At 38.3% G+C, this 27,672-nt stretch overlaps 1 long non-coding RNA gene across 1 annotated transcript in view; it reads left to right on the top strand.

Annotated features, from left to right (window-relative positions):
• LOC140482885 (uncharacterized) overlaps positions 1–22,507 on the top strand; it is a 38,419-nt gene extending 15,912 nt beyond the window's left edge. Inside the window, exons 3-4 of the long non-coding RNA XR_011961803.1 lie at positions 4,228–4,301; positions 21,766–22,507. This is a non-coding gene — a long non-coding RNA (uncharacterized lncRNA). The remainder of the gene's footprint in view (positions 1–4,227; positions 4,302–21,765) is intronic.
• Positions 22,508–27,672: the final 5,165 nt, after the last annotated feature.

The following is a 27,672-nucleotide window of genomic DNA, read 5'->3' as shown; positions in this document are numbered from 1 at the left end:
TCCGTGACTATTTATTGCAGTTAAGAGTTCAATATGTTCATAGGTGATCTGGGATTATGATCCGTGATCATAACATGACACAATGTAGTGTTTCTTTGGTGATCAGTAAATTTGGAGCCAATACTATTGGCTACAACATAGTTTGTTTTAGATCATAAAGCAAAGTGTGATCCATGCAGTAATTAACATTTTTTTCACTTGTTCATGGGATGTACGCATATTGACAAGGTCAGTAGTTATTGCTAATCCCTAATTACCACTGAGAAGTTGGCAGGGCTGGTGTAGGTGTATTTACTGCCCCTCAGCCTAACCACCTCTACACCACATCATGGAAAGGAATGATAGAATACCGATTCTATATACACTTGTTACATAGGAACTGACATGTAGTAAATTGGTCTGCAGGTAGCATTGCCAACTCTGATTGGACATATTCTGGGAGATATTGTCAGAAGTAGTGTCACAAAAAACCAGAGGCAAGCCATGAACAGGTTCTAAGGAAAAGCAGGTCCCAGGAAATAGGGAGCAGGGCATAATGCAAAGATTGTTGTGGGAACTCACTTTCCATCAGATGAGAACAAGCAGCAGTTACAAATTGTAAACAACATAACTTTTACCTTAAAACACGCCAATCACTGCAAATTAGTCAAGATGTTTAAATAAAATTGGAAATGATTCTAAGTATTATACATTTTACAAAAGCAAACATTAACAGGAAACCACCCACAGAAAGAACCTGTTTGCATTGAACAACAACACATGCTTCTATTTGTACCCTGCACCAATAGACCTTCTAAACCAATGCCGTGTGTGATGTTTGTGAATAATATTAGATTTGTGGCAGATTGGCACTCAACCTTTTGTAAGAAAGTTATATAAATGTACACATGAAATGTTTAATTATGTTTTTGCACACATAACAAATATTCACACGTTTTACTTAGCTGTATTCTTATAAATGTCAAATGTGTGAGAGAGCAGACATTGTGACAGATACATTCACGCAGCTGTACATGAATTACAGAGTAGGTGGGAAACACATTTTTTGCTTTAGCAAGCAAATGTAACACTACGTAATTAAGCTTGAATTCCCTTTCTTGTACCTACTCTCACTGAAATAAGTTCTGTTTCTGAAAACCTACTGGGAGTTATTGGCTCTGCCCATAGTAAGATTAGCTGTAAAATATATAAGCAATGTTATAACATGGTGCGGGTCATTTTTATGCTGGTGAAACACCAAATTTCAACATTGATGTGAAGTTGCATTTCTGTGGAATTTGAATTATTTAAATTTGTAATAAATGGCAGCCTCCTTCTGATGTATGAACACATCCAAGGAAGAAGTGGGCTATGCGTTAAAGCTCTGCTGCTGTATAACTTACAGCTGTAGTCATTAGTAGAAATTATGTGAGAACAATTCATTTTCTTCATCCATGGGATATGGGCTTCACTGGCTGAACCAGCATTTATTCATTTATTGCCTCACATTCCCGATGAAGGGCTTATGCCCGAAACATCGACTCTCCTGCTCCTTAGATGTTGCCTGACCTGCTGTGCTTTTCCAGCACCACACATTCTGATTTGAGAATGTGCTGGTGAGTTGTCTTCTTGAACAATAGTAAAAGTTAAAAACAAATCACTGACCCAGCACTCAAAACACGTAAGAATAGTGGATGAATTCACCCTTGAAATCCATAGAGCATGGGGGCGCGATCAATGGGAGTCCCTGTAACTACAATAAATGAAATTGATGAGGAGCTGCTGCTCTAATCTGTTCTCTCTCATGATTGCTGCTGGTAATTTCACTCTAAGCCTATTGCCTCTAAAATTGGAGAGATCTAGCCATACTTGGAGGAGCAGTCAGCAGGGTAAGTAAGAAAGGGAGAAAGCAAAGTAATTGTGTGAACTGCCAGAGACATCTTTTGTTGAGGGTATTGAGACCAAGGCCTGGAGGGCTGAGGTTAGGGAGCTGTCTGTCAGGAGTTCTGATAACTTTAAACTTTATTTTGATCAATGGAATTCACTAGCAATGATATTTCATCCATCAAAAATAAGCCATATCAAGGAGACATCAAATTTGATACCTGTCATGGGGAAAATGTTAGAAATTATTCTTAAGGATATTATGACAGGGCACTTGAGTAAGTTCAAGGTAATTGGGCACAGTTGACATGATTTAGTCAAATGGAAATCATGTTTAACCTAATTTAATGGAGTTCTTTGAGGAAGTAACTTGTGGTGTAGATTAAGGGGAACCAGAGGACTCAGTATTTAGATTTCCAGAAGGCATTTGAAAAGGCACCACGTCAAAGGTGAAAATAAAAGCTGATGGTGTAAGAGGTAATATATTGGCATGCACAGTTATTAGGGTTGCTAACAGGAAGCAGAGAGTAGGAATAAGTGAATCCTTTTCAGGCTGCTAGGATGTCATGAATGGTATGCCATAGAAGTCAGTGGTGGAGCCTCAACTCTTTCCTATTTATTTCAATGATTTGGATAACAGGACTGAAGTTATGGTAGCTAAATTTGCTGATGACATGAAGATAGATGAGAGAATGAATAGTGAAGAGGATATTAGCCGAATATTTCCTTAAGAGGAAATGTGAGATTGTGTCCTCTGGAGCTTAAAAGTGTCAGACGTGACTTAATTGAAACATAAAAGATCTTGAGCGGTTTTGACCAGGTGGATTTTGAAAGTAGATTACCTCTTGAGGGAGAATTTTGGACCATGGGTCATAGTTGTAAATTAAGGTGGTACCCTCTTAAAAAGAGATAAGGACATTTTTCTTTCTTTCTGAGTATTGTGAGTCTTTGGAATTCTCTTTCTCAGATTTCAATGGATGAAAAGACTTTCAGCATTTTCAAATCAGAGATGGATAGATTCTTGACTATCAAGAGGATGAAAGATTACCAAGGATGTGCAGGAATGTGGAGTTGAGGTTAAAATCAGATCAGCTATGATCTTATTGAATGATAGAGAATGTTTGAATACCGCATGATCTCTTGTTCCCTTGTTTGTATGTTCGTATGTTTCAATGCAACTGGAATGCTACCCAAATATTTTGTCCAGTTTGAGAAATGCTTTGACAATTCTAGGATTAACTTTCATTCCTTCCTCAAGTGAGTGAGTGGTAGCTTGATGAAAATAGGTGTGCACTTCTTAACACACTGCTACAATCAAGGTTTGTGCTTCTGTCATTTTGTTAGGACCCTTGAAATGAATGATCCAGAAACATAAACACCTCTTCAAACCAGAGTTCTCTGATTCATGGGGATTCTAAAGGAAATTTGTCACTGGAATCCACGTGGGTTTTCATCTAAAACATTCTGGAACAACTCCACGATGTAGTTCAGTGGCAGATTCCTTTTTAGCTCACATGCTTCAGAGTTTGGTAAAAACTGATTCTAGTCAACTTTAATAGAAATCTCAGAAAACATTTCTTCATTCTAAAGCTGATGAGCTCTTGGAAGACTCATCAAGGTAGAGCAATGGACAGCAAATTTTTGGAATCAATCCACATTTAAATTCTGTCACAGGGGAAACTAAAGAATTCTTTGGAAATATAAACTAGATAAGTCAAATGACCTTCCACATCTGCACTATTGTTTTATGATTTTAATTATGCGGTTTAAGTAAAAGTAATGATTGTAAGCAAATTATTCAAAAACATTTTCAAAAACATGTTGTCTATCAAAGATAACTGGTGTTAACAATTTTATTAATATTTTGTATCTTGTGCAAACCTTTACTCCAAGTCTTTTATTATAGTACAGCATTATTCAGTTCTGATTAAATTATTCATTAATATTTTTGTCCATTTAGTTATGAAATGTACATAAGTTCTTTTAGCAAGTTTGTAGACACTTTAGTGATTAATTGTTAATGCAGTTGGTAAAATGAATAACATATTAAGCAAGTGGAACTGAATACATGATCAAGAGCTTGCAAGGCAGGGAATATTTCTGTATTAAATTATAAAGATAAACTGGCATGTGTCACGTGACAGTCTTGAGTGGTGCCAAAATGGCTAGAGGTTTGTGAAAAATTTAAACTGCTATTGTAAAATTTGCCAGCTGTAGTGGGTAAAAGAAAATGTAAAACTTGTGAAAAAAATTTAAACTTGGAACAAATACAATACAGAATATATGGCTTGGATAATAGTCTAGTTGTAAGGCTACAACTTAGTTTTTGATTCTAAATTTTATTTCTCTTTCTTTATGCTGCAGTGTCCCTAAACTACTCGTAACCACAGTACAGAAGATTAGAGAATTAATTATTACGGCTGGTCATGGAAAAATGTGTGAGTGTTGTCTTGAGTGATTGTTTGATATTCCCTTTTTGTCATGAAGTATCCAGCCTTTCCTCAATGCTTCTTGCTAGTGTTGTATTTTGTGCCTCAAAAATATGAAGAGAGGACTCACAACTAATTTCTTTGTATGAAATTGGAGTTTTATTTACATGTGCTTAGACAACATCTGCAGCAGTCACAATTTTAATGTTTGCTTTTAGCATTTGTGTCTTTGCTTGACTAACAGTACACAGAACAGGAAAAAGACAACAAGAACACATAATCAAACACTGAACAATTTACAATTACATGGGGATCAAGTGTGTAGACCTGTATACCAGCCTACATCTATACAAACTTAACACAAGTCTTCATCTATTTTCATTACATCATATTTTGGTATACACAGAAATAACATGTTCTCTCCCATCCTTTCTACTGAGACAAGTATTTACTTTTAAAATAGGATAAAATTGATGCTTGGAACATCATTGTTCTTGAGCTATTAGTGATATCAGAGGAGATCTAGTAAAATAAGATCAAAGAATTACAGTCGTTCTTCCCCAGAAATAAAATTACTAAGCTTTAAGAGATTGATTGAATTGGAAAGAAAAATCATGAAGGACTGAGAAGAACCCAAAGAACCAAACATTTAAAGTATGAAAGTTGGGACATCATTTTGAGGCTGTACAGGGATGTTAGTAAGGCCACCTTGGGAGTACTGTGTACAGTTCTGGTCCCTCTGCTTTGGAAGGATATTACTAAATTGGAAAAGGTTAAAAAAAGATTTGCTAGCATGTTCCTAGAATTGTGTTATAAAAAGAGATTGGATAAGCTGGGACATTTTTCACTAGAGCGTAGGAGGTTGAGGGGTAATCTTATAGAGTTTTATAACATCATGAGGGGCGCAGATAAGGTGAATAGCAAAGGTATTTTCTTGAGGTTGGATGCGTTCAAAACAAGCAGGCATATTTTTAAGGTCAGAGAAGAAAAAATTCAAAAGGGACCTGAGGGGTAACGTTTTCACATAGAAGGTGGTTTGTATGTGGAATGAATTGCCAGAGGAAGTGGTAGATGCAGGTACAGTTACAACATTAAAAGACATTTGGATAGGTGCATTTTAGGTACTGGCTATGTTGGCCAAATGTAGGCAACTGGGACAGTTTAGTTTGGAAAACTTGGTTGGTATGGACAAGTTAGATTGAAGAGTTTGTTTCATGCTGTATGACTATGATTCTATAAGAACTGGATTCTCTGCTGAGTTTCAATTTTAAAGAACAATGCATTATTGTGTGTTATACAGATCAATCAAAACATGGTGGAAGCTGGCTAGGTAAATCAACATTGTGACAAAAAAATTGTAACTTAAGCATTGTTATCACAAGTGTAAGTTGCCTGCATAATTGTTTTCTTTTTATAATTCTTCTGTGCATTCTTGGCTCCAGCGAAAAACAGTGCATCCCTGATGTTACACAGTAAACATTCCAAGATGATTAGCAAGGTTAGATCTCATGGAATACAAAGAGAACTAGCCATTTGGATACAGAACTGGCTCAAAGGTAGAAGACAGAGGGTGCTGGTGGAGGGTTGTTTTTCAGACTGGAGGCCTGTGACCAGTGGAGTGCCACAAGGATCGGTGCTGGGTCCTCTACTTATTGTCATTTACATAAATGATTTGGATGCGAGCATAAGAGGTACAGTTAGTAAGTTTGCAGACGACACCAAAATTGGAGGTGTAGTGGACAGCGAAGAGGGTTACCTCAGATTACAACAGGATTATGACCAGATGGGCCAATGGGCTGAGAAGTGGCAGATGGAGTTTAATTCAGATAAATGCGAGGTGCTGCATTTTGAGAAAGCAAGTCTTAGCAGGACCTTTATACTTAATGGTAAGGTCCTCGTGAGTGTTGCTGAACAAAGAGACCTTGGAGTGCATGTTCATAACTCCTTGAAAGTGGAATCGCAGGTAGATAGGATAGTGAAGAAGGCGTTTGGTATGCTTTCCTTTATTGGTCAGAGTATTGAGTACAGGAGTTGGGAGGTCATGTTGCGGCTGTACAGAACATTGGTTAGGCCACTGTTGGAATATTGCGTTCAATTCTGGTCTCCTTCCTATCGGAAAGATGTTGTGAAACTTGAAAGGGTTCAGAAAAGATTTACAAGGATGTTGCCAGGGTTGGAGGATTTGACCTATAGGGAGAGGCTGAGCAGGCTGGGGCTGTTTTCCCTGGAGCATCGGGGGCTGAGGGGTGACCTTATAGAGGTTTACAAAATTATAAGGGACATGGATAGGATAAATAGGCAAAGTATTTTCCCTGGGGTTGGGGAGTCCAGAACTAGAGGGCATAGGTTTAGGGTGAGAGGGGAAAGATATAAAAGAGACCTAAGGGGCAACATTTTCACGCAGAGGGTGGTACATGTATGGAATGAGCTGCCAGAGGCAGTGGTGGAGGCTGGTACAATTGTAACATTTAAGAGGCATTTGGATGGGTATATGAATAGGAAGGGTTTCGAGGGATATGGGCCAGGTGCTGGCAGGAGGGACTAGATTGGGTTGGGATATCTGGTTGGCATGGACAGGTTGGACTGAAGGGTCTGTTTCCATGCTGTACGTCTCTATGAAACTCTCATGTGTAATTATGGATCAAGAATTCATTTAGTTAACTGCCCTGAAAAATAATATCTTGGTACTTCTAATAGCCTAACATTTTACAAATTACATTTCAAAGCTGACTGAGGTAAATGAAAATAAGACACACACAGTAGACCATAAACTGTAGGAGCAGAAATAGGTCATGTCACCCATGAATTCTCCTCAGCCATTCAATGAGATCATAGCTGATTGACAATCCTCAACTTCATTTCCTGTATTTTCCTCATAATGTTTGAGTCCCTTTCTGACTGAATTTCTGTCTGGCTTAGCCTTGAATGGATATCCTCTACAGCCTTCAGCAGTAAAGGATTGCACGGATTCACTGTCCCTTGTCATCTCTATCTTAACTAGGTGACTCCCTTGCTCTAAGATAATGTCCTCAGGTGTTTTAAGTACATTAGACAGTTGAGTTGGTCATTGTTAGAACTGTGGAGTCCCGTCGATCTTGCTTAGTTGAGGTGTAATCAAACAGACGATCAATGTGTCATCAAGCTTTAACTCTTGGCCCTGCTGTCTTACAGTGTATTCTACTCTGAAGAAACACTAGTTACTTCCTGAGAGTAGATGCGAATGAATGATTAGGCAAATGACAAATCTATTTACCACATCTGTAGGCTGACAATACATTTGAGAGACATCTCCCAAGTAATATAAGAACAACAGAAATTAATATGAAATTTAAGAGTGCACTGCCATTGTTCACTTAACTAATTGAAAAAGGATTGAGTAATTTTTAATGAAGAACTTCAGCATAAACGACTTACTATTCCATAAACCATTGAGATAGACTCTAATCCGTGAAGATATGTGCACCGTTTCATATAATCACTCTCCATGTGATCCATTTTAGCACCTATCATTCCAAGGTTGGGACTTCCATATAATTTAAAAAAGGCTTTTACTATGGGATTCCTAATAGAGGGCCAATTGTGGCTTGCTAATTTTAAGTAACTACTGTGTTGTTAAAGTTTAATGATATACCATAAGCTTACTATTGCCTCTTTATGAATCAATTGCAGATTAATATGCATCCATTTACATTATTATTAATAATTTAATTGATAGTATAATTTCTGATATAATAACCAGACTTTCAAAGTTGCCAAATCAGGAAATTAGAGATCATGTGCAACTTCCTCTCTTCTCAAACTCTATCTATTGTTATTCCATGCTAGAGTAGAACTAGTCTTTAAAAATTCTGATAATCCACTAGATATCTTGTCTATTCTACTATAATATTAAAGCTTCTGAGGAAGTAATACATTAGATTTGTGTTCTCATCTAAGTCTGTCATTGTTAGCAATATAACTCTGGTTTGCCATTTATAGTTTGTGATCTCAATCTGGCATTTGCAATAATACTGCGACTTAAACAGTAAGGGCTACAATATACATGTTTGTTTAAATGGTAAAATGCTGGCAGTAAATTTTCATAAGGTTTATTGATATGTGAAGTCTCACACAATCCCCCAACTGTTTTTTTTTGTGTACTTAAATCCACTGAGATCAACAGTAGTACAAATGTGTTCTAGATTGTGTCCTTCCGCATCTGTTGTGAGCAGAGAGCATTTTGAACTATAAGGGACTATTGGTTAAATGTTTATGATGACTTGAGTGATGAATTAAAAGTATCATATAATAGCACGGTCTCAAGTGTGATTTTTTTTATACTAGTATCAATAACTAATTAAGCCTGATGACAGCATTACAGTTATAGGAAGTAAGCTGATACTCCAAAACATTTCTTCTGAGCTCCAACTCAACCTTTTGAATAAGTTGATGTTTTTGTGCATCAATCTAATTAAGTAATAATATAATTGAAGAAAAAAAAAATATCATTATGCAAATAGTGTGTATGAGATCCATAAACTGATATCTGGGAAAAACAAGTTGTAATACAAAGTTCATAAACCACAGAAAAGCATTGTAATTGGTAATTAATCTGCTTATTGATTGTTCATTATACTCAGGAATGTAAAACAAGCCACTTAGCTGAAAATGGTTATTAATAGTACATGGTTAACATGAGAAAGTTCAAAAGAATGGGATGTGGTGTTGGGGGGAGACTGATTATATTTGTAACTAAGTAAGTATATTTGCTGAGTATAGGTTTACAGAAGTACTATTTGTATTTCCTTGGAAACCAAGACATTCTTGTCCTTTACTAGACCATTCCTACCCTCATCACTAACAAGGACTTGAATGCCTATTCAGTAAGTGAAGTATATGGTGATAGAAAGAACTACTTCCCTACCAAATTTAGAAGTATTTGTCTAATAAGGAGAATGGATTGTAATCAGTAAACGGTGCTGCTCATGAGGTTTCTAAAGTACTTGTTTGTATTCACTTGCTACTACGTGATAGAAAACAGTATTCTCTATACTTACTCTCTGACATAAAATGCATAATATTAGCAATGGGTTGGTCTGCACCCAGTTAACAAATGCATTAGAACTTAAGCCTCATGCACCAGCATTTGTTATATTTAAAATTCTCAAACTCTCCTCCAACCTCTCTGTTTTACATCTGTAATTTTTCACTCCTTCTCTGTTGCTTAATCATTTTATGCTGACTTTTTCTATATTTTTTTCCCTTTCAGCATACACTTGGTGAAACTGTAAATCATTTCAGTTCTTCCATTTGAAACTGCCTCCATAAAACTTTTACCTCTCTACATTTCTCTCACCCATAAAAATCTTTTCAAAGTCAATTTTTAACAGAACTTTTAATTACCCCATCTAATGTCTCTTGAAAAGCTGTATTGCATTTTTCCCTTCAGTGTAATGCAGAAAGTATAAGATATTTTCTATTTTTATGGGCTCTATCAATGAAACGTGTTGCATTTGACATTTTATACATTGAATGGTTTACATAGAACATAAAACATAGAATAGTACAGTACAGTACCCTTCAGCTCTCGACGTTGTGCCGATCTTTTATCCAACTCTAAGATCAAACTAACCTACATATCCTTCATTTTACTATCTTCCATGTGCCTATCCAAGAGTCACTTAAATGACCCTAATGTATCTGACTCTACTACTATTGCTGGCAGTATATTCCACGTACCCACCACTCTCTGTGTAAGGGACCTATCTCTGACATCTCCCCTCTACCTTCCTCCAATTGCCTTAAAATTATGCCCCCTCATGATAGCCATTTCTGCCCTGGAAAAGATTTCTGGCTATCCACTGTATCTATGCCTTTCGTCATCTTGTACATTTCTATTAAGTTGTTTTTAGAATGTAAAACAACAGAAATCCAGAAGTCAGTACATATTTTTTTCATTTGACATTGGTTAGCAGTAGGCCAACTTTAAACTCGGTAACATTTCACAGATTGCATTCCTACATCTCTACCTTCCCATTATTATGGAATGGTGGCCCAATCATCACAGTAATATGTTGATGCTAAAGCAATTTGCTCACTATATTTTTAGTCACATAAACTACTTTGACATATCGTTATGAGTTTTAAATACTTATTTATATTTCCACTGATATTGCTAACTGTCCTACTCCTTGTCTGATGCAATATTTTGATTTTTGCCTTGCAATTATTCCCATCAAATTTTGTGGGAAATATTTATCCTTGTATTTTGTTCCTTCAATGTTTTATATGAATTTGAAATCAGTCAAGGATGAGGCAAGCTTGAATCCTTTAATAAGTTACCTCTTTCCTAGTATAAGTTTATAATTTAAAATTGATTTACATTATTTTGAGTTTAGGACAACCGTAAAAATCAGTAACCCAACAACAATTCGATTTCAAAGACCAACAAGATATACTGTTTACTGATCACCTGTTCTGTCTGAAATAGCCTGTATACTTTGCTGTGTTGTGTCTTAGTCAGTATGTCAAGACACCTGCTCATGACATGCTCACTATGTCATAGCACTTGGCATATGGGCACAAAGACCACAGAACAACTTTGTAGTTGTTCTGTACAACTTCATGGATTAATGTTAGCCCACACACAAACGTGCCTATGAATGTAGTGTCTGTTTGTTATAGTCAGCTATAATAAACATATGTTAGATCTTTCAATGTAATATTGTCCACACCCAGCTTGTTATGTTTCAAGGGATGACATCACTTTTGCTGCATCAAGTAACAATATATATCTTGCTGGAGGCAAAACACGTGTCACGCTTAACTCACTGTAAGTGGTGATGATGATAGTATTATTTCGCACTATTTGCCTGATTTCAATTATTTAAACATGAACACTTTTAAGTGGTGAGATTATATATTTCAGTGTACGTTCCTTTAATTGTCCATATTTAGTGCTCCTCAGTACTTCTGCTATTTTTAAAAAGTCTTAGCATCTGTTACCTTTAGCATATTTATCTCAACCTGTAATTTCAGACAATTTGTTGAAGGAGTTCTTCTTCTTCCACTGAGGTTAAAAATGGTAAAAAAAAATTTCTGAATCATGATTTGGGGGGAATGTCAGCAAAAATGAAGGTAAAATTGAATGTCAAGTGGTTCATTTTCAGTTTAAATGTTTGCATAATTCCATTATTTAATTTCAGTGATTGTCACAGTGCATGAATGCAGGAAATTATATTTTTACTTTTCTGCAGTAGCTGTATATTTCTTATACTAAAATAATTGCTATTTTTATAATTCCCGCATAGTTTGATATGTACATGCTCATAATTTAGTACATGTCTAAGAGTTGAACATTGACATGAGATGTCAGAGCCACAATTCAATGTTCTAAAACATTGAAAAACACAACTTATCAAAATATAATTTTCTATATTGCAATTTCCTAATTTTGTTTTTGCTCCAACAGGGATACAGATACTTTTCCTCAGGAAAAGAGAGGGAACTGAAATACAATTTATCCCATATGGTGCTTATGTACCTCCTAGTGGTTAGTTATAAAATTGCACTATTGAAACAACAAAAAAGGTTGCTTCCTGATTGTTTTAAGTGAGACTTAAAACGTGAATTATCATAAGAAAGGGAAGAGTATGGTTTGAAGAGTATTGTATTTTGCCTTGGATTCCAGACCGTGCAGGCACTGTACCCTTAAGTTACATGGCATCACAATATGTGACCTCCTGGTTAAAGCTACCTGCCTCGTCTGTAGTCACGCTGTCTGTGTAATGGAGTCAGTGTAGTATCTTTAGTCAGTCAGCTATGTTATGGACCAGGTCAGACCCCTCAAACATTTCAAGAAGGTAGCCCCGACCCTAACTTTGCTGGTTGTTTTAAGAAGGTGTAATGTGGATAGTCAGGGAGAGAATCAGCTGGTCAAACCACTTAGTTTTGAACAAAACAGAATTTATTTACAAGATCACTGAATGAAACACAAACAACAGAAAACAGAATACCAAATAATTTAACCTCTCCAAAAACCCACAGATCATCCTAATTTAATGATGCTGTTCCAAATACTTGCAACAAGCCCCATAAACACCCCTTGGCACAAAAGGTAAAATCAATGTCCAATTCAGAATCCTCTGAACTTGCTTCTTTCCTCTGTGTTGTAATCAATAACATATTCTCCTCTTGCTTTTCCTCCCTGTCAAAATACCTTTTGAGCATGTTCACATAACACACTCTGTGAGATGTCTTTCTGTCTGAAGTCCCTATCAAGTAGTTCACCTCATTTAAATTCCTTTCAACTTGATAAGGTCCACTAAACCTTGCTTTTAAAGGTTCACCTACCACTGGAAATAACACTAATAATTCTGACTTACCTAGTCTTCGTAATCAGTTTGAATGGTCCTCTCACTTCATGCCCAAAAACTAATTCAAATGCACTGAACTTGGTCAATCATTTGGTGCATCTCTGATCGCAAAAAGCACAAGTGGAATTACTTATCTCAACCATCCAGATAGTCTTGACTATATGTCCTGAACATGATCTTTCATGTCTGATACCACCATTCTAATGCTCCCTGCGACTCTGGATGGAATGCAGTAGATTTGAATTGTTTTATTCCTTAGCTGTCCATAAGTTCCTTGAACCACTTTGATGTGACGTTTGACCCTTTATCTGATTGTATCTCTGTTGGTAGTCTGTATCTTGTGAAAAAATTGAGTAATTCCTCTACAATTCTTTTAGCGTGATATTGCATAATGGAATGGCCTCTGGAAATATAGTTGATACATCCGTTATTGTTAACAAATGATGATTCCTACTTTTTATTTGACATAGGGGACCTATACAATCAATTAAGACTCTTGTAAAAGGTTCCTCAAATACAGGAATAGGTATTAAAGGTACAGGTTTTATTACTGCCTGTGGTTTTCCAGTTACCTGACATGTATGACTTGCCCTGCAAAAGTCAACTACATACTTGTGCAGTCCAAGCCAGTAAAAATGTTTTTTATAATTTAGCTTGTGTTTTCCTCACTCCTAAATGACCCCCAATTGGTAGGTCATGAGCCACTTGCAACACTTCCTTTCTATACCCCACTGGCAATACAATTTGATGAACTTCTGCCCATTTCTCATCTGCCCAAATATGTGATGGTCTCCATTTCCTCATTAAAACATTATTTTTAAGATAATAATATTCAGGGATGCATTCGGATTTGTTTTCTGTGTATGCCTTTTGTACAATTGCTTTAAGTTTTCATCTTTTTCTGTAACTCAGTTAATGTATCTGAGATAATGATTATCAACTATCTTTTTCTGATTTGTGCCAAACATTTGGTCAAGAAGGGTCAAACAGGGTCTCTGCTAATTACACTTCAACTTCCCTACCTGTACTGTTTGATCTCACCTGTTTCAACTGATGACTTTGTGATCTCGTTATCACACAGTCAGGAAAAATTCCAGGATATGTGTCCTGCAATAGTTCAGCTGCCTGAGTTTCAACTGGCTTTTCAATCACAGTAGGCATCACTCCTACCAGTGAGTCAACTATATCATGAGCGAGGGCAAATCATATTCCTGGAGCTGAGAGTTTGTCCAGTACTCCTATCATGAATTCTCTACTCCTCACTAGACACACTAACCTCATTTTACACAACTGAGCACTTTTTGTCTCAACATGAATTCCTGTTACTAGTACCTTTTCTGGCAATAGTCCTTCAGAAGTGTATATCTTCTCATTTTTCAGCATCACAGACTGACAGGATCCTTGTTTTAATATTATAACCTCTTTACCTGCCATTCCTGATCTATGTGAATAAATTATATCTTCACAGGTATATGGTTTAACAAGATCTGGCACTTCCTCCGTAACCAACCTCTGACCAGGTTGTACATTCTGGTGCAGCTTTCTAGCCTCCTCAGTGCTTTCCATTACCACTCCAACAATATTCACTGGCTTATTCTGTTTTTCTGCATCTGGCTTCCCAGTGCTTCTCCTAACCCACCAACACTGTGATTTCATGTGGCCTACTTTACTGCAGTGAAAACACCGGAGCTTTTTAACTTCTCTGTCCCCTTCAAGGGTTTCCTTTTTCCCCTGTGGTAAGTTATCCTTATGACCTTCACCGAGATCAACCTTTCCCTTCCCACATGAAGATTTCTCTTTTCCCCAATTTCTATCCCTCGTGGATTGAAATTGATTCTGGAAGCCAAACTTTGATTTCTGGACCAACTCATAATCATTAGCCATTTCAGCTGCTAATCTTGCCATTTTAACTCTTTGCTCTTCCTCATGAATTCTCCCTACTCCAGAAAGTAAATTTTTGACCTCCTGTCTAAGTGCCAAATTCCAAAGTTCAAACTGTCCCTGTTTTTCTTTCTCTTCTGCTTTTAATCGTAACTCCTTGTCTTTTACCTCTAACTCAAGCTGCTTCATTTTCAATTGAATTTTAGCCGTCTCTAAAGTTTCTGATGATGTAATGTCATATGTCTGTGATACCATTTGCCATGTAAGTAATTAGTCTTGTCAATACATTTTAAGACATCTGTTGTAATGCAAACCCAACTCTCTTTGAGATATGTTATGCAGACTTACATATTGAAAACCACAAAAACACAAACCATTGGCAATGACAATGGCATCAGGTGTATAGTGGCAATAAGTGGATGCTAAAAGCTGAAAAGATGATAAAAATAACCACGTGAAATGTCTTTTAAATGCTGCGCTATTGTTGTAATTATCTCTCCTTCCCTCACAGAAGGAGACAGCTCCAACGCCAGCTTGTCTGTTAATTCCAGCAGCTTGACCATAATTACCTTTCGTAAAACCCCCAAGGTCACTTCTTCCACCCCCAGAAAACTCTTGCTGACTAAAAGAGCCATTGCTATCCCAAGCAATGTTTAAACCAACCAAAATCAACACATGGATCAACAGACACTAGCACCTACCGCTCGATGCACTTGACTCTGACAACTCTAATCCCAATTTGGAACTACTGAACAAATCTTGCAAAGAGCCCCCAATCTGTTATGGACAGTCCAGACCCTTCAAACATTTCAAGAAGACCCTAACTTTGCTAGCAGTTTAAGCAGGTGTAAAGCATATACTCCAGGAGACAATCAGCTGGACAAACCATTTAGTTTTAAACAAAATAGAATTTATTTACAAGAGTACTGAATGAAACACAAACAACAGAAAACAGAATACTGAACAATCCAACCTCTCCAAAAACCCAACAGATCATCCCAACTTAATGATATTGTTCCAAACAATTGCAATAATCCCCATAAACCCCCTTGGTTCAAACGGTAAAACCAAACACTGGGTCTTACAGTATAGAAGTTAGTGAGAGAGTACCAGCCTGGACATGCCTTCTGTGGGTCCAGCAGCCTTCTTTCACACTCTGCTAAAACAAACCAAACCAGAGAAAAGCTAAACTGGGATAACTGGCCACACCTCTTTCATTGTACAAGTTTCTTTTTAAAACTTGAAAGCCTGAGGCAGTATCTGTTAGCTATTATCGACTTGGCCCTAAAACCCTTCAACCCCAGACTTTTCGGAGCCTGTCATTTACGACATCTCTGGGGAAAAAAAGCCAAGGACAGCATAACCTTGTTAAAGGAGCAGCTTCGTCACAGCTATGTGCATGCAATGTCATATGTCTGTGATACCATTTGCCATGTAAGTAATTAGTCTTGTCAATACATTTTGAGACATCTGTTGTAATGCAAACCCAACTCTCTTTGAGATATGTTATGCAGACTTACATATTGAAAACTACAAAAACACAAACCGTTGGTAGTGACAATGGCATCAAGTGTATAGTGGCAATAAGTGGATGCTAAAACCTGAAAAGATGATAAAAATAACCATGTGAAATGTCTTTTTCCTAACTGTCATCCATCGATCTGTCCAATCGCATCAAAGAATTATATTAAAATTGAAGGGTCTGTATTTAGCTGTAACTAATTGGGATATATAACAAAAATATTCCAATTTTTTTGAATATTATCTGATACCCTTCTCTCCTTAAAGCATTGTTCCCTGTTAGTTCATACTAGAATGTTTTCATGCATTTTGGGCTGGGACCCACTTCCAAGCATTTAACTGGCTATTTGATGATATGAGCTAGAAAATTATCCAAGGAACAAGTGAGGAACAACAAGGAATGAGATGTCTTCACAAGCATTGTCAAGAACACATTCCAAAGAATACAATTCTTCATAAATAACTATGGCTGTTTTATTCAAATGCCAAAAACATAAGTAAGCAAAAGTATTCTCTGCAGGTACAAAAAAGAATACGTGCTATGTTGATAGTGAAAGACTGCTGGTAGAGTTTAATATAATTCAAGAATCAAATCAATAATAGCTTTCATGGAACAAAAAGTTGCTGGAGAAATTTAGCAGATCTGACAGCAACTAAGTAGGGAAAGCAAAGACAGTGTTTCAAGTTCAGTGAGCCTTCTTCAGAACTGAGTTACTGAACCCATTACCCTTGTCGCCAGTAACCAGGCTGTAAGGCTCCAAGATCCTCAAACACGCTAGGTAAAGAGAGTGTTCCAGGATCTAGGAGCTGTTGTCATTGCCAGAGTAATGGACAAGGACCTCCAGGAAACACTCATGAAATTCTGTGATGAGCTCTTCAGCATTGTGATACAGCAGTCTCAGCATCATGTGTGTGCAATCATGGCATCCTGCACATCAGGGAAGCAGCTATGTTTCCAAATCCTACTGCCTGGGCTGCAGCACTGACTTCTATTATGGGGGCTCAAAATGAACAGTTGTGACCTTGTACAGATGGTATTGTCACTGCCTGATGCATTTATGGGAGCATTATAGACAGATCCCACACAGGTCAGCCATCATTCCTTGGAAGGAGTTAGTCATGTAAGAGTTGAATGCAACTGTTACCTCTCACAGCCACCTGGGAAAGATGGCCTCCTATTCCTGAAGCCCTCAGGTCTTACTCTAGCAGTTGGCATAATTCCATCACAGTGTCTTGGGACATATAGAGTCTGCATCAGTGCTGCATCTCACTCATCTGCAGGAAATAGAGTTGGGGCTGAAAATCTCTGGGCTTCTTGCAGATCCCACATATTGTGATGGGCCATGTGGCTGCAATATTTCCCTGAACTGAGTGATCCTTATCATCCATGAAGGCCTGCTGCTGCTCAGCCTTGGTCATCCTGCATCCACCTTCTCCTTCTTAGACCAACATGCCTCAATAGCTAGACACATGGCTCAGTGGAAATGACTTATGTTGCGAGCAAAGGGAACATGATGTTGAGATCATAATAAATATCTAAGCAAGCTCAAAGGTCTGAATGGCCTATTCCCACTTCTATATTCTATATTTCTATGATTGTAGTGGGCAAAGATATCAGTGGAGGTCAGCATGTCTTGAATCTTCTGAAGGACCATCTGTTGCTCTGCATCCCAATACTGTGTTTGTGACTTCTGCAAGAAATTTTCCAAGGATTCAGAAATAAGTGGTGTGGTAAAAGCTTGTTTGATTGATTCACCATACACAGAAACCATTGCAGATCATGCACTGACTTTAGTGTTGGGAAGTTTTTGATTGCCTCGGTTTTCTGAGAATCAGATTGTATTCAATCCTTCTGATGATGTTATCTAGAAAACAGATGACATCCCTAGGAAATTCAAATTTGTCATTCATCATAAGGCCTGCTGCCTGTAAATACCATCATTTAATTTTCTATTGTGGAGCTGGGTAGTTTCAACATTATGAGGGTATCATCCATGTGGCATATGATGCTTGTAGTAACTAAAAATGTTGGAAACGATACATTGGAAAATCTATGGTGCAGAAGCAAAACCAAAGGGTAGTCTATTGAAATAGTGTTGACTGAAAGGTGTAGTGGAGGTGCTGAGTATTTGACACATATCATTTAGCGGGACTTGTGTAAGCCCACCATTCATATCAATTTGCAAATATTCTATGCATGGAAATTTTAGACAAAGTGGCACCAACTGTAGCCATAGGATGAATTTCTCTCATAACTGCTTTATGAGATCCGCACATATCCATATGGAGCCATTGGGCCTGGCACCTATGATTTAACCGCCATTCTGCAGGTTGAGTCACTGTGGAAATAATGACCATATTGATCATGTCCTCCAATTGTCTTTTTACATTTTCTGTTACTGGGTGAAGGATCTTACTAGGTGTAAAGAGACATCCTGGTTTGGTATCAGCAATTAAAATGATTTTATAAGGAATTTCCAGCTTTCGCAGTTTATTTATTTCATTAGGTTAAATAAAGCAATCAACATTTCAGTCTCGGGCTGCTGTATGCTTCACTGAGGATCAACGCAACCTGGAAGAACAGCATCACAATTTCCACTTAGGGACCCTGCAGCTTTCAGAACTCAATATTGAATTCAATAATGTTAAATCCTAAACACGTCCTTCCAAGTTCTTCATCTAACCCCACACCCCAGGCCCTGACATGCCATGGGCTGCTTTACGTACTCATAGTCCCCATCATAATCTTTTCTCTTTCCCTGGATTAGCAACCATTTCTTTCGCTGCCTAATTTTCTTTCTGTCCCGCTGGGATCATTCCCTCCAGCCCCAATCATCAGCATATATTCCACCTTTTCCTTGTTATTATCAATTCTGAAGAAGGGTCACTGGAATCAAATCATTAACTTTGCTTTCTTAGTACTTTGCTTGATCAGTAAGCTTTGCATGGTTAGGGAGTAGCGATCCATAAGATCTTAAGACTATAAGACTTAGGAACAGAAATTAAACTATTTGGCCCATGTAGTCTGCTCCACCATTCAATCATGGCCCCCTTCTCATGCCTTCCAGCTGTAACCTTTGATCCCCTTAACAATCAAGAACCTATCTCTGTCTTAATATGCAGAATGACCTGGCCTCCACAGCCTTCTGTGCCAATGAATTCCACAAGTTCACCACTCTCTGCTGAAGACGTTCCTCCTCATCTCCATTCTAAAGGGCCTTCCCTTTACTCTAAGGCTGTGCTCTCAGGTTCTCATCTGTCCTGCTAATGGAAATATCTTCCCAACATCCACTCTATCCAGGTCTTTTCAGTATTCTGTAAGTTTCAATTAGATCTCCCCATCATTCTAAACTTCATCAAGTATAGACTCAGAGTCCTCAAAAGTTCCTCATACACAAAGGGACTTGGGAGACCTAGTCCAGGGTTGTCTTAAGGTTAACTCGCAGGTTGAGTTGGTAATTAGGAAGGCAAATTTTGGCATTTATTTCAAGAGGACTAGAAATTCAAAGCAAAGATGTTGTTCTGAGGCATTATAAGGCCAGACCATACTTAGAATATTATGAACAATTTTGGGTCCCATATGTCAGGAAGGATATACTTGCCCTGGAGTGGGTCCAGAGGAGGTTCACAAGAATGATCCCATAAATAAAAGGCTTAGCATATGAGGAACTTTTGAAGAAGTTTCACAACATCTTTCCGATAGGTAGGAGACCAGAATTGCACGCAATATTCCAAAAGTGGCCTAACCAGTGTCCTGTATAGCCGCAATGTGACCTCCCAACTCCTGTACTCAGTACTCTGGCCAATAAAGGAAGGCATACCAAACACCTTCTTCATTATCCCATCTACCCATGGCACCACTTTCAAGGAGCTATGAACCTGCACTCCAAAGTCTCTTTGTTCAGCAACACTCCCTCAGACCTAACCATTAAGTGTAAAGGTCCTACTAAGATTTGCTTTCCCAAAATGCAGCACCTTGCAATTATCTGAATTAAACTCCTTCATCCACTTCTCAGCCCATTGGCCCATCTAATCTAGATCCCATTGTAATCTGAGGTAATCTTCTTCATTGTCCACTGCACCTCCAATTTTGGTGTTGTCTGCAAACTTACTAACTATATCTCTTACGCTCACATCCAAATCATTTATATAAATGATGAAAAGTAGTGGACCCAGCAGCAATCCTTGTGGCACTCCTCTGGTCACAGGCCTCCAGTCTGAAAAACAACCCTCCACCACCACCTTCTGTCTTCTACCTTTGAGCTGGTTCTGTATCTAAATGGCTAGTTCTTCCTGTATTCCGTGAGATCTAACCTTGTTAATCAGTCTCCCATGGGGAACCTTGTCGAACGCCTTACTGAAGTCTATATAGATCACGTCCACTGCTCTGCCCTCGTCAATCCTCTTTGTTAATTCTTCAAAAAATTCAATCAAGCTTGTGAGACATGATTTCCCACACACAAAGCCATGTTGACTATGGTTCAGAAAAGATTTACAAGAATGTTGCCAGGGTTGGAGGAATTGAGCTATAGGGAGAGGTTGAATAGTCTAGGGCTATTTTCCCTGGAGAATCGGAGGCTAAGGGGTAACTATCATGAAGGGTATGGATAGGATAAATAGACAAAGTCTCTTCCCTGGAGTGGGGAGTCCAGAACTAGAGGACATAGGGTTAGGGTGAGAGGGGAAAGACATAAAAGAGTCAGTCCTAAGAGGCAAAGTTTTCACGCAGAGAGTGACGATGTGTGTGGAATCAGCTGCCAGAGGAAGTGGTGAAGGCCAGCATGATTGCAACATTTAAAAGGCATCTGGATGAGTATATGAATAGGAAGGGTTTGGAGTGATATGGGCCGGTTGCTGGCAGGGGGGACTAGATTGGGTTGGATATCTGGTCGGCATGGATGAATTGGACAGAAGGGTCTGACTGAAATTTTCAGAATACCGAGAGATGTAGATAGAGCGGATGTGGAGAAGATGTTTCTACTGGTATGAGTGAGGAGGACCCGGGGCAGAGTCTTAGACAGAATGGACAACCGTTCAAAACTGCAATGAAGAGGAATTTATTTAGCCAGAGGGTGGTTAATATGTGGAACTAATTTCCACAGCAGGCTGTAGAGGCCAACTCATTGAATGTATTTACATAGGTTCTTGATTAGTCTGAGAATTAGGGGCTATGGAAAGAAGGCAGGAAAATGATGTTAAGAAACATATCAGCCATGATCGAATGGCAGAGCAGACTCAATGGGCCAAATGGCCAAATTCAGCGCATATATCTTATGGTCTTATGGTCTTCCCTCCACAGATGCTGTCAAATCTGCTGAATTTCATTAACAATTTGGGATAATTGTGCTGTTCGATGCTTTTCCAGTGTGCTTGTGTAGTCTATGTAGGTGCTTGAGACAAAGCAAATGTTCTTATTCAATTGGGAAGATTGGTTGTTACTAACAATGTATGCTTTGTGTGAACTTTGAAAGTCAGTCTGATATGCAAATCCATTTAATTATAGTTATGGTACCACCAGCTGCATGCAGCTTTAGATTACATGATAAAATGTTCATTTTGACTAACCATGGAGTATTATCCAAGATAACTGTAACACTGGCACCAGTATCTAGCTAAAATCTAGTTTAAAAAAATCCTTTGTATAAGGAACTTCTGTTAAATCAATATTAGGTTACTGATTAATATCTGCTTTGGAATGGTAATATATGTTTTCCTAGGTCTCTGATCTTCGTGTGAAGAAGCATGTTCCCTTCCAGCGTTGGAGTATTCTTCAAGGTTCTGTTCCAAGGCGTGAATGCATACATTGGGATGAGAATGTTCAAAATCTTAGGAATTGTACTTTCTACATTTGCCAATATGTATTCATCTATCAGATGAATTTGAGAAGCTTAAATTTTCCAGGTGGAAAGATTGGTATAGGCGGATTTTGTTGCTTTATTTAATTGTTGAAAGGGAGTTGAAGCTGTTCATTAACTTTTTGATTTGCATAATGATTGTTAAGCTTTTGATCTCTTTGTCGTACAATCACTTTGTTGCTTGTATTCTTTGTTAATTAAAGTTATTTTTGAATCTGTATTGATGGAAAGGTTTTTGTAGTACTAAAACTGAAAATTATTAAAGTTTTTCAATTTTAATTGTTATCTTTAATGTAAATTATGTTTTTCCTTTATCACTTGGGTGTCTTCATAGAGACGAAACAAGATATCCTGACAGCAGAAAATTTTCCAAAGATGTGGATATGAACTTTCTGCGAATGGCTTCAGTTAATTCCATTCAATGATATTTTGACTGTATCATTGATCTTTGTAACATTGTTATATTATTGTTGACTATTTCCGTGTCTGAAGTATTTGTGCTCTGAATTTGACACCACTTGATCAGATTTGCATTCTTTCTTTCTCTTATTTGTATGTATTTGAATGAATCAAATCAATAAAACTGCTTAGCTGTTGAATAAAACTTCAAATTTGTCATCAAATCATAAATATATATAATAAATCATAAATAAAAATAATAAAGATTTCATGAACTTCATTGTTAGGGCTTTGATACCTTGAATTGCAGTAACAATTTTCACTTCTGATTTTTTTAATCGTCTTTAAGCCTGTGTTTAACTACTATCTTAACTCACTGTGGTCAACTTTGTCATTGAAAAGATAATTCAAAATTTTATGAACTCACTGTCAGAAGTCCTTACTGTGTTCATCAGCCAAGTTTTTTGGATGTAAACAATATTTTAATGTTTCCTCCCTCAAGGGATTAAATCTGCTTTCAGAGATTAGGTTGCTGCTAAAAGCTGTAGCTTCCAAGAACAAGATTTCCTTTCCAGAGCAACATTGTCAATGTCAAACATTGTCCCTGTTACTAGAAGGTAACCCCAGGGACGTTTGCATTTTTTTCAAGGTGTGTGCTCTTCTAGCAAGGATGAAAAGCAGAGAAGCATAATGTAAGAGCTCTTTTGGAATGGTTTGAATTGAAAAGGACAGGGGATAATATTTGTGGAGGTTGACTGTGAGTCATGGGTATGTGAGGCCAATGCTATCAGTATAGAGTTCGGTGGCTGAAATTTTTAAGCTATTCATTTGTCATGCCCTCCTAAAGTCCTACACCCTCTTGGTAAATATTTCATTGGAGAGAGCACACTTCTGTTTCTCACTTTCTCATTCATTTCCATCCTTCCTTGCTTGCTTGGTTTGAGAGGTTATCACATCCTCTCATCCATGGCAATAGTAATGTCACTGCAGTCTGTCTGATCCACCCATTATACCTCCTGGTAAAGTGAGAGACCAAGGAGAAGACTCAACATGTCTCTTCTGCATTTCTGGGGCAGCAGTATCAAATATCAAAGCGCTAGTGAGCCACTCTGAACTATGTTATGTGCCATTAATTAGAAATCTTTCCCTTAACAGAATCAATGCCTTATTTCTCCCCCCACCACCATCCCACCCTTAAATAGGGATCCAAAGGTAGGGTGTTATTGCAAAAATTCAAGGAAACGGTATGGGCAAAACTCTAACGTCAGCATTTGGGGTCATGACCCACAAATGATCTTTGTCGTTCGTCAAATTTAGTGTGTTGGAATACAATGAATGGATGGGAGCACCACCACCTGCAAGATCCACTTCAAGCCACACACCATTTGGTATCATGTTGCTATTTTTGCACTTTCGGTGGATCGAAATCCTGTAATACCCTGTCAAACAGCACTGTGGATGTGCTACAACATTTAGACCATAAGAAAGGCAATAAATTTTAGTCTGGCTAGTAACACCTCTTCCTGTGAAAGAATAATAAAATAATGTATTATGTTGCTAAATTTTGTATCAGCCACAATCTTCAAAATATAATCCCATATGAGAACATAACCAATACAGTTTCACAGATATCTTTCTTTTTCTCTCCTGCATGCAAGCCCAGATAATTTTTATACACGCCTGGGTGGGTTGCAGCAATCTGTCTTGTAGATTGTATACATTGTTGCTGCTGTGCATCAGTGGCAGACGGAATGTATATTTAGGGTGATAGACAGAGTGTCATTCTCACAGGTTGATGTGTCTGTTGTGCTCCATATTTGTAGGCTTGTGAGTTCTTTAGGGACTTACAAAATGTAGAGTATGCAAAGAGAGCCACCTCCTGGTCTAATGAGAAAAAGTAACTAAAATGGAGTTTATTGCTTTTCTACAACTACTTATAAATTATAAGAACAGTTTCTGCATTACGACAAAGATTATTGGTGGACCTAGCCTTACGTCTATCTCCCATAAAATTGTACATATGCACCTTAAGACATCATCACAATGGATGGTGTTTGTTGTACTTAATCAAATGTCAACTACTTCAGTTTCTTCTAGCCTATAAACAACATCTCACCCAAACATTTTTTCTATGTTTTGGAAGTTTGAAAAAAAAGTCAAAACAGCTGCAATTTTAAAAGGGAGAAGAAGCATATGGTGAGGACAGTGCAGGAGAGAGAGAGAGAGAGAGAGCGAGAGAGAGAACCTGCACAGTTACAGCCTTTGCTGTTTTGAATTCATGTATCTGCCAGAGGAAGCAGTGGAGGCTGGTACAATTGCAACATTTAAGAGGCATTTGGATGGGTATTTGAATAGGAAGGGTTTGGAGGGATATGGGTCGAGTGCTGGCAGGTGGGACTAGATTGGGTTGGGATATCTGGTTGGCATGGATGGTTTGAACTGAAGGGTCTGTTTCCATGTTGTACATCTCTATGACTCTAATAAAAGTTACACATCTATTACATTTGCCACTGCCGAATGTCCCACAAGTTTTTGACATTACAAATTCAGATTATCCAGAAGTTTCTGCATTTCCCCCCGCCGCTCCACCCTGCCACCACCCCACTCCCCCCCCGCCGGAACTAGGAAGAGTGATAATTAACTCATAGTTTTCTTGGATTGACTTCTTGATGGTGTGATGTCTAAGGATCTCTTCTGAACTAGAGGAACTTTAATATTTTGTATTTCTTTTACAGAGGACATTGTGCCTATTGTGCAGGCATGTTTTCTTCATAATATCCTTAACCTTTAGACGTTGCTTGTCTTTTCTATTTGGTGTTTTCCACAAAATTGTTTTAACCTAATCTTTAAGTAGTGTCCCACCTGTAGATTGGTGCTGAAGTAGGTACATTTTTACTTAAATTTGTTGATTACTTTAGACTTTCTCATTCATGCTCAGTGATTGAATTATAAGTAAAATCACTTGTTCATTTCCTCAATTGTGCTAGCTGAAAATTCCTTCTTACTTGACATGTTATTCATTATAACTGTTTGGAATTCTTCTTTGAAAGGTAGGGAGATTAGATATTCAACTTGAAATTGTTCCTTCTTAGTTATCTCAGTATCTACTGGTGTGACTTGGATTAGCAATGACTAGTTTTTCACTTTGCTGTACTGCAATCTGACTCAATTTAGTTGTGGATGCTTCTGTTGCCTAATGTATGGTGTATTATTCAGTTGCTGCCTCTTTGTTTGCCTTTCTTCTTGAAGTTCGTTGGCACTTAGAATCTGAACTATCTTCAGTGTTGATACGTTTTCACCATACCACACCAGTATAATCACAATATCCCATCCCATGGTGATATAACACAATTTCTAACCTCTGGGTATTCTGCTTTTTGCTTATGCTCTGCCACGAATGAACAGATTCCTACAAAGTTTTCGACTGCTGTTCCTTGATCCTGTTGTGTCTGTGAGATTCCTTAGCTCCATGGTATTAACATGACATTTAGTAACTGGTGTCTGTCCTGCCTGCTGCTCTGGCTTATCACGTGTGTCCTTTGGGGTTTGTGAACTTTGAGAATTGTATGAGAATATGTAGATGAGAGTAAACCGGTTGATGTGGTGTATATGGATTTCAGCAAGGCGTTCGATAAGTTCCCTGCGGTAGGCTATTATACAAAATGTGGAGGAATGGGATTGTGGGAGACATAGCAGTTTGGATAAGTAATTGGCTTGCTGAAAGAAAACAGAGGGTTGTAGTTGATGGAACATGTTCATCTTGGTGTCCAGTTACTAACGGCGTACCGCAAGGGTCGGTGTTGGGTCCACTGCTGTTTGTCATTTTTATAAATGACCTGGAAGAGGGCTTAGAAGGGTGGGTTAGTAAATTTGCAGACGACACTAAGGTCGGTGGAGTTGTGGATAGTGACAAAGGATGTAGTGGGTTGCAGAGAGACATAGATAGGATGCAGAGCTGGGCTGAGAGGTGGCAAATGGAGTTTAATGTGGACAAGTGTGAGGTGATACACTTTGGACGGAGTAATCGGAATGCAAAGTACTGGGCTAATGGTAAGATTCTTGGGAGTGCAGATGAGCAAAGAGATCTCGGTGTCCATGTACACAGATCCCTGAAAGTTGCCACCCAGATTGACAGGATTGTTAAGAAGGCATACAGTGTTTTGGCCTTTATTAATAGAGGGATTGAGTTCTGGAACCAGAAGGTTATGCTGCAGCTGTACAAAGCTCTGGTACAGCCACAGTTGGAGTATTGTGTACAGTTCTGGTCACTGCATCATAAGAAGGATGTGGAAGCTTTGGAAAGGGTACAGAGAAGATTTACTAGGATGTTACCTGGTATGGAAGGAATGTCTTACGAGGAAAGGCTGAGGGCCTTGAGGCTGTTCTCGTTAGAGAGAAGAAGGTTGAGAGGTGACCTAATAGAGACATACAAGATAATCAGAGGGTTAGATAGGGTGGACAGAGAGAGCCTTTTTCCAAGTATGGGGACGGCAAGCATGAGGGGACACAACTATAAAGTGAGGGGAGATAGGTATAAGACAAATGTCAGAGGTAGTTTCTTTACTCAGAGAGTAGTAAGGGTATGGAATGCTTTGCCTGCAACAGTAGTAGGTTTGCCAAGTTTAAATGCATTTAAGTCGTCATTGGACAGGCATATGGACATATATGGAATAGTGTAGGTGGGATGGGCTTTAGATTAGGATGACAGGGCGGCGCAATATTGAGGGCCAAAGGGCCAAAGGGCCTGTACTGTGCTGTTCTATGTTCTATGTTCTAATACATCCTGTCACTGCCCCATCTGCAACTGACCCCCTCTCAGACATGTGGCTCTGATTTCCACCCCCCTGCCAAACTAGTTTAAATCCTTCCCAAATCACATGGGTTTGTCTTCTACCTCATTTACCTCTTGGTCTGGGTGATTCTTTGGTCTTTTAAGTTTAAGTGCATTTAAGTCGTCATTGGACAGGCATATGGACGTACATGAAATAGTGTAGGTGGGATGGGTTTCAGATTAGTATAACAAGGCGACGCATCATTGAGGGCCGAAGGGCCTGTACTGCGCTGTAATGTTCTATGTTCTATGTTCTATGATTCCGAAGATCACCTGCACCAAGTTTGATCTTCTTCATTTAGGATTGATCCATGTTTCTGCTAGAACTCTGCTTTATTCACCATCTGAAATGCTTTCTCTAGAGTCAGGTCTTCTTTGGACTGTAATTAATCTAACAAAGATTACATCAGCAATGCCTACAATAATTCAGTCTTCTGAATTCTGACTAAGACCCCAATAGTCACATCGATCCACTCATCTGTCGAAATCATTTATGAAGTAATCTATGGATTTTGCAGGATACTTTTTTTATTGAAGAA

The sequence above is a fragment of the Chiloscyllium punctatum genome, chromosome 11, assembly GCF_047496795.1.
Source record: "Chiloscyllium punctatum isolate Juve2018m chromosome 11, sChiPun1.3, whole genome shotgun sequence".
Classification (NCBI taxonomy): domain Eukaryota; kingdom Metazoa; phylum Chordata; class Chondrichthyes; order Orectolobiformes; family Hemiscylliidae; genus Chiloscyllium; species Chiloscyllium punctatum.
The sequence above is the reverse complement of the archived record's forward strand: the minus strand, read 5'-3'. Positions and strand labels throughout refer to the sequence as shown.